Genomic DNA, 7,837 nt, shown 5'->3' on the forward strand with positions numbered 1-7,837 from the left:
TGAACTCGTAAAAAGAAAGACATTCATGACAGCAGAGTGCTGATTAAATGAGACCATTACACATATGAATGAATTGGATCCTTAAACTGGACATTTTAATTGTGATTCTTCACACATAACTCTCAACAATAACAAGCCTGTTGGGACCATGAGCAGATTCTTCACAGAGACAGTTGGGGCTGTACTACAGATCCACACCGCTGAGGAGAGAGGGGAGGGGGAGAGGGAGGGAGGGGGAGACAGCTGGGGATGTACTACAGATCCACACCGCTGAGGAGAGAGGGGAGGGGGAGAGGGAGGGAGGGGGAGACAGCTGGGGCTGTACTACAGATCCACACCGCTGAGGAGAGAGGGGAGGGGGAGACAGCTGGGGATGTACTACAGATCCACACCGCTGAGGAGAGAGGGGAGGGGGAGAGGGAGGGAGGGGGAGACAGCTGGTGCTGCACTACAGATCCACACCGCTGAGGAGAGAGGGGAGGGGGAGAGGGAGGGAGGGGGAGACAGCTGGGGCTGTACTACAGATCCACACCGCTGAGGAGAGAGGGGAGGGGGAGACAGCTGGGGCTGCACTACAGATCCACACCGCTGGGGAGAGAGGGGAGGGGGAGAGGGAGGGAGGGGGGGTCAGCTGGGGCTGCACTACAGATTCACACCGCTGGTGAGAGAGGGGAGGGGGAGAGGGAGGGAGGGGGAGACAGCTGGGGCTGTACTACAGATCCACACCGCTGGGGAGAGAAGGGAGGGGGAGAGGGAGGGAGGGGGAGACAGCTGGGGCTGTACTACAGATTTACACCGCTGGTGAGAGAGGGGAGGGGGAGACAGTTGGGGCTGTACTACAGATCCACACCGCTGGTGAGAGAAGGGAGGGGGAGAGGGAGACAGCTGGGGCTGCACTACAGATCCACACCGCTGGTGAGAGAAGGGAGGGGGAGAGGGAGACAGCTGGGGCTGCACTACAGATCCACACCGCTGGAGAGAGAAGGGAGGGGGAGAGGGAGGGAGGGGGAGACAGCTGGGTCTGTACTACAGATCCACACCGCTGAGGAGAGAGGGGAGGGGGAGACAGCTGGGGCTGTACTACAGATCCACACCTCTGGTGAGAGAGGGAGGGGGAGACAGCTGGGGCTGTACTACAGATACACACCGCTGAGGAGAGAGTATTTTTTTTAGTATTTCTAAGCTTGCCTGTTTAATAGTAATGGATGATATCTCTACTTTGTTTGAAACTGTGGAGGATTGCAGGCCCTGTACACACTCCAGTTAGTTTACATATCCCCACCTCCTCCTCAGAGCACAGTGTTACTTCCAGTGTGATTTAGAAATACTGAAAGAAACAGAGCAGATTCAGTTCAGATGTGTTTAAATTGTCTTTTTTTATTGAGCATACATGACAGACAGACACTGACAGGGTGAAAAACCCTCCTCTGTAAAGAAGGGTTTATTTTTGTGATGGATTTTGTGTCCAGGACTTGTTTTGTACCGGTGTCACATTATATCTGTTCCCCAGGAACCAATATTTTGCCTTTCAAATATTTGTTCCCCCCTTATGTTTTTCTAACAGCCATCCTTCTTTGCATAGAAGTCTATATCGCTGCCCTTTCAACTAAACCCTAACCCTAAACTTGTACCCCCAGTCCCCTCGGACAGGTCCAGTCTCCCCTGCAATAATACATGAGAACAGCCTGCAAGCATTCCTCACATTCACAAGCATTATACATGCAGAATTCACAGAGAAATAGAACACACACACACACACACGCACACACACACACACACACACACACACAAACACACGCACGCACGCGCACACACACACACACACACACATGTACTTATGTACTTATGTTCTTAACTAATGAACCTGAACAACTGGTCAGCGAGAGTTTAGGCGGCGCTGCTGTTCCAGATAACGGGGCTGAATAATTAGAAAGCAGAACAGAACCAGGAGTCGGAGCCCGTCTGCCCACATCAGCGATCAACGATCAAGATAACTTCAATCTGCCTTTCACTTTAACACACAGACTTGAGGAATAACATTCTGGAGAGATTCGACAGAACGAGTGTAACAGGTCTTTGCTAAATCGATGTTAATAATGTGACTGCGCCACCTTGTGTTTATGGAGGACAAGGACCTCGAGTGGTTGGTTCCGCGCAAACTCTTTAATCCGGGAGAAACCAAGCAATCATATACCAAAAATAATCTTTACAAGTTTTTATTAGTAATAATTGATTTTAAAAAATCTCAAACACATTAACAATAATGTAAACCATATGACAATGCCACCTTCACTTCACAGTCTATAACAATTGTCTAGTATATATAGGGATGATACAATAAAACAAACTCTAAATCTATCAGTTTCTTATAGTGAAGTTAATTAAACTAGTTACCACAGATTATATTATTGCAGTTTATATAAAATACTTGGCTCTATCAGTTTCATAAAGTCTCTCCGCGTTCCAGTCTGCAGCGCGGAATCTCCTTCACGAGTCCGGCTCTCCCTCTCACAATATTCCTCCGCATTTATAAAGGCAGGAGATGATTGGCAGGGCGGGGAGATCAAGCAGCGAGCCGCTGGCAAGCAGAGCCGTGGAACGGGAGACGCGGTTGCTAAGCAACAGGGGGGGCGTGCATTGGGCAGACAGTCCTTCAGCCAATCGGAGTTTCGCTCGTATAGTTCCAGAGGAAAGAGAGAAAGTAGTTTAGGGGGGTCCAGTGAAGCAAATACATCAAACCACACTCGAGATGAGAAATAATAATAAAGAGCTGAACAACAAAACACACATTTATATAAATAAATCAACACACACACACACACACACACAATACACATTTATCAAACAATAATATGAGAAACACAATCCACATGTGAATAATAATAATAATAATAATAATAATAATAATAATAATAATAATAATAATAATAATAATAATAATAATAATAATAATAATACTACAATCGCACAGTTTCGTTTTTCAAAGCTGGTAAAGGATTTCCTCGTGATTCAGGGCAGTACACGTGCTTATTAGAGTGACTGTATCCTGCTTACAGAGCGTCCACTCAAACAACACGGGGGTGAAAAAAAACACATACATTTTAACACGTAGTCACGTGATCATTTCATTTCTCGTAATTACGTGTTACTTTGTCACGTATATACGTGATCATTTTTAAACACGTAGTTCCGTGATGGTTCTCTATATACGTTATTTATTTATTTAAATTTTTTTTAATTATTTGTTTATGTAAGGTATCAATGCGCTTCCTTAATATCTGTAATTACAGAACCGCTTCTGAATTAACTGCGCTGAACCGGGCAGCTGTGAAAGGGAGACTTTAAGGGCGCGTTCACGGAGATCATCATGTGCAGAATCTGACCAGTTCATAGAAGATCATTGGATAAACTGGTCAGATTCTGCACAGAACGATCTCCGTGGACGCACCCTGAGTCTGTCTTTATTCACTTCAGTGCGCAAGCGCAGCTTTAAAAAGAGAGAGCGACGCTGGGAAATGCAGTCTTTCTTTTATTCTCTTCAGTGCGCAGGCGCAGCTTTTAAAAGAGAGAGGGACGCTGGGAAATGCAGTCTTTATTCACTTCAGTGCGCAGGCGCAGCTGTGAGCAGGGGGTGTAGGGATATATAAATATAGTCCTGTAGGTCTAAAGCTGTGTTCATGAATATATCACCACTTCCTGTGCGGCTGAAGGACTCCATTTCATCTAGAGCCTCACAACGCACCCAAGGCGTGGTGATATTACCTCATGATAACACACACACACACACACACACACACCCTGTCCTACGACATGAAACAAACATACATGTGGCTATGTTTTAATACAAAATCTATGCATCCATAATTCTGATTATTTATCTAAATAATCTCACAGCTAATTCTTTACAAATGAATCGTTTCTACATTTCTCGGAGTGCTAAGTAGTGTGGCGTTATAGTTTAACATATGAATTATCAGTGCTATTTGAGTATTTAAAATATGTTTATCTTCAAAATTAAAATGTCAGCAACGGTGTGTTAATTAAACGAAGCGCCTGACGCCGCTCGGAACTTTGGCATTTTTAAATCCTAACGGTCTCTGCTCAGCGGAGTGGAATGTTCAGCAGCCGGTTGCCTAGCAGCGTCTCCCCCTCCTTCTCTGCCCCGCACCCTCTCTCCTTCTCACGTGTTAAAACCCCAGCCCCTCACAGACAATTTCCGCCTGGGGGGCTGTGCCCTTAAATAAATCACAATATCTTCCAAAGTATAGACAGCACAGGCATGGTTCAGGGCTTGAATTCAAGGTAACCCCTTGGGCATCAAGACTAAAACCTCAGGTGTGATAAAAGTCTTACTCAGTACCACACTGGAAGGAGATATCCAGAAAAAATACATAAAAAAACAACAAACGCTTTTCATTTTTTTATGTTCTACAGTCATTTTTTCAACTGATTTTTTTCCAGTGCTTCACCAACATGTCTACTATACTGGGTAAAAATTTGGAACTGTTTGAACAAAGGGATCAAATTCTACAGGAGTTTTTACAAAGCTAAGCCCAAGGGTCCCCAAACCTCTCCAAAAATAAACATTGTGTAAATCTTTGTCAATTGATACACTAAGTTCTAAAGGGATGTTATCTTCTGTCACCTCACATGCTATCCATTGCCACATGCATTTGCCTTTGAAAGGCTTTTTTTCCCCTTATCTCATTCAAGAGGAGGGCGTGTTTGTTTGCACATCGATTACTCTGTGATGGATTGGGCTACAAACAAAGTAAAGGCATGAATGGAAAGCTTGTGACCTCCCCTACAACGTGATCAGGGAGACTTCACCGTCATCAAGGTTGTAAGACCAGAGCAGCAAAACGCAAGCTAGTCGATTGCTTTTGTTTTGAATGCATGGGGGTAATAGACACATTGTGAATGGGATATCTCAGCGGTGAAATGACGGATTCGAAAAATTCCTTCGCTGTTTGACGGTAGGAAAACAACGATTTTGATATCGAGTCAGCTTTTTTTCTCTTTTGCTTTTGTAATAATATTAAAAATGAGTTATGAAATATAATATTTACGTGCAGTTCTGTGTTCCGCCCGCGGGACTAGAGGGCGCAAGAGGTATTTAGACCCACCAATGTTGAGATCAAATAAACCCCATCGTTTTTATTACAAGTATCGAGGCTAGAACTGAATGGTATTTCAGGAGTTTTACAGACACAGGTAAAGACCCCCGCCCTTTTAAATCGTAAGTCTCACTTTCATTTCAAAGCAGAAGCGACTCCTCTTTATTAATGTCAATGCAGTCACGCACAGCGATTGTAATAAAGTGAGTCCAGCATAAAATACTTTACTGTTCATTATACAGTAGCTTTAAGATTAGTGGCTTGTTAGTTGTTTAACAGAGAAGAAAAAAAAGTCAATTTTACTATTAACGCGTTGAGAGCGGACCCCCTTCCGACCCGGACCCGCTAGTACAGGACCCAACCCGCTTTAATAAGACCTGCAACCCGACCCGAACCCCCAAGTGTTTGTCCTTACCTACTACCTGCGCCGACTGGCTCTCTCACGCTCTCACATTCACACACAGATATCTCTACCATTGTCCACGGATTGAGTTCACACAATAAACTATACAGTGTGGTAGCTTTCTCTCGTGATCTGCATATATTTTAACATTGTAACATATTAACTATCGCTACTTACTTTGCTAAACTTATACCTTAAGGTAATGTCGACCCAGGGGACTTTTTTGACTTGAAAAAAGAAACAAGGACCAGGGTCACAAATGGAGATTAGATAAAGGGGCATTCAGAACAGAAAATAGGAGGCACTTTTTTACACAGAGAATTGTGAGGGTCTGGAACCAACTCCCCAGTAATGTTGTTGAAGCTGACACCCTGGGATCCTTCAAGAAGCTGCTTGATGAGATTCTGGGATCAATAAGCTACTAACAACCAAACGAGCAAGATGGGCTGAATGGGGCCTCTTCTCGTTTGTAAACTTTCTTATGTTCTTAAAATACCTGTATATTCCTTTTGTGCCACCAGTTGAAAGGGAGCTACCGGTAGCGGAGCCAGCGGGGGTCGGAAGGAGGGAGGGAGGGAGGGAGGAGGGAGGGGGGAGGGGGGAGGGGGGAGGGGGGCACCCCCTGGCCCAGAAAATTAAGGTTGGTGGGCCCCTCTGGACTGCCCGAACACACACTTATTAAAATGCACCTCCACACACACGCTTCAATACTGTAGCCGTCACATGCTTAACTCTATAACTGGCACGGGACGATCTAATCGGCCCAACTGCTCACTTTGTTTTTACCGCTCTTATTCGGCTATTAAAAATAATGGATTGCTTTTAAAACTACACTACCCAGAAGCCCAGTGATGACGCTTGTATGTTCCGTTTTTGTATCTTTATCTGGCCATTGGATAAAGAGAAATCAGGCGGTTTTGTGGGTGTTTCAGTTGTCGTTGCGCTGCTGGTCTGTCTCTTCAGCGGCGCTGCTTGCTTGTTTGCTGTAGGAGAGGAGTGATTTGAAAAAGCAGCTCGCTGTTTTGTGAGAGTTCTGTTGTGTGGAATAATTTTTTAGCTGTATACACAGAAAAGTCAAAAGTACCTGAAAAAACTAGTCAACCTCGTGATTAAAAAAAAAAATACAAAAAAAAAAACTTAATTTAATGTATGTATTAATTAGTTATTATCGCAAATCCGTTACGTCTTCACCCCTCAACACAAGGAAACGACACAGTGGTTGAGCTGAAACCTTACTTTAGTTTTATAATTTATTATTTCTAATTTATCATTCATGGCCGTAAATCCTTAATAATACTATTCGCCCCTTCAACACGTTTTTTTTTTTTTTTTTTTAAATTGGTCAATAAAAGCAAAAACATCCTTCAAAACAAAATAAAAAAATATTAGCGGTAAAATGCAGCTACATAAACCCTGACATTAGTGTGTGTGCGTGCGTGCGTGCGAGTGAGTGTGTGTGTGCGTGCGTGCGTGTGTGTATATATATAGTTGTTATTTGTAGTTTTACTGTTGTTCAGTAATAGCATTTTATTATTATTTGTTCTATTTTTTTTTATCTCACTAAAATTAAAAAATACATTTGTACGTTTTTGCTTAAGATCTCGCGTTTTATTTTTTGCTTGCCAATCATATTTAGTATCAAATCCTAATTTTAATTAAATAGAGCCTTCTGGTATAATGGTGGCATAATTCATTGCAATGTGTGCACTGCAGGGAGGCTGACTTCAAGACAAAGACTTTCTTTGTGTAAACTGTTCCATACTCTTTGAATACATGTATGCTTTGTATTGCCATATGTCACGGTTTAATGTTTTCTTTCCATTTTTCAGATTTTGTTGGATTAGCTGACAGGCTTTGATTTATAACTGATTTAAAAAAAATACTGTGGAAAGGAAACTGAATTCACGTTTACACTGGAAATGCTTTAGTTCATGTTTATTTGTTAGTGTTCTTTCTGATTAAAATGAATATTAGAAACGAGGACGTTTCTTAACACAGCAGAGGAATTATGTAGCCGTCTAAAACTGTACTGAATAAATAAGGATTCCCCTGGCTATTTGTGGTCTTATGCTGCCATCTAGTGGAGGAATAGGGTTATGTATTATGTGGTGAGGAGATGCAGAAGCTGTGTGTTATGTGACCCCGCGAAAAAGAATAAAATGAGTTTCTCCATTGTTGAGTTCACCTCGCAAGCCTGGCTGCCTTTATTTTTGTTTTATTCTGTCAGTAAGTTTATTCATTCGCTCGAACGCTACAATAACAATGAACACAAAAATATTAAAAAGCAATACATCTCAACAATAATAATAATAATAAT

The sequence above is a fragment of the Acipenser ruthenus genome, chromosome 48 (genome assembly GCF_902713425.1).
Source record: "Acipenser ruthenus chromosome 48, fAciRut3.2 maternal haplotype, whole genome shotgun sequence".
Classification (NCBI taxonomy): domain Eukaryota; kingdom Metazoa; phylum Chordata; class Actinopteri; order Acipenseriformes; family Acipenseridae; genus Acipenser; species Acipenser ruthenus.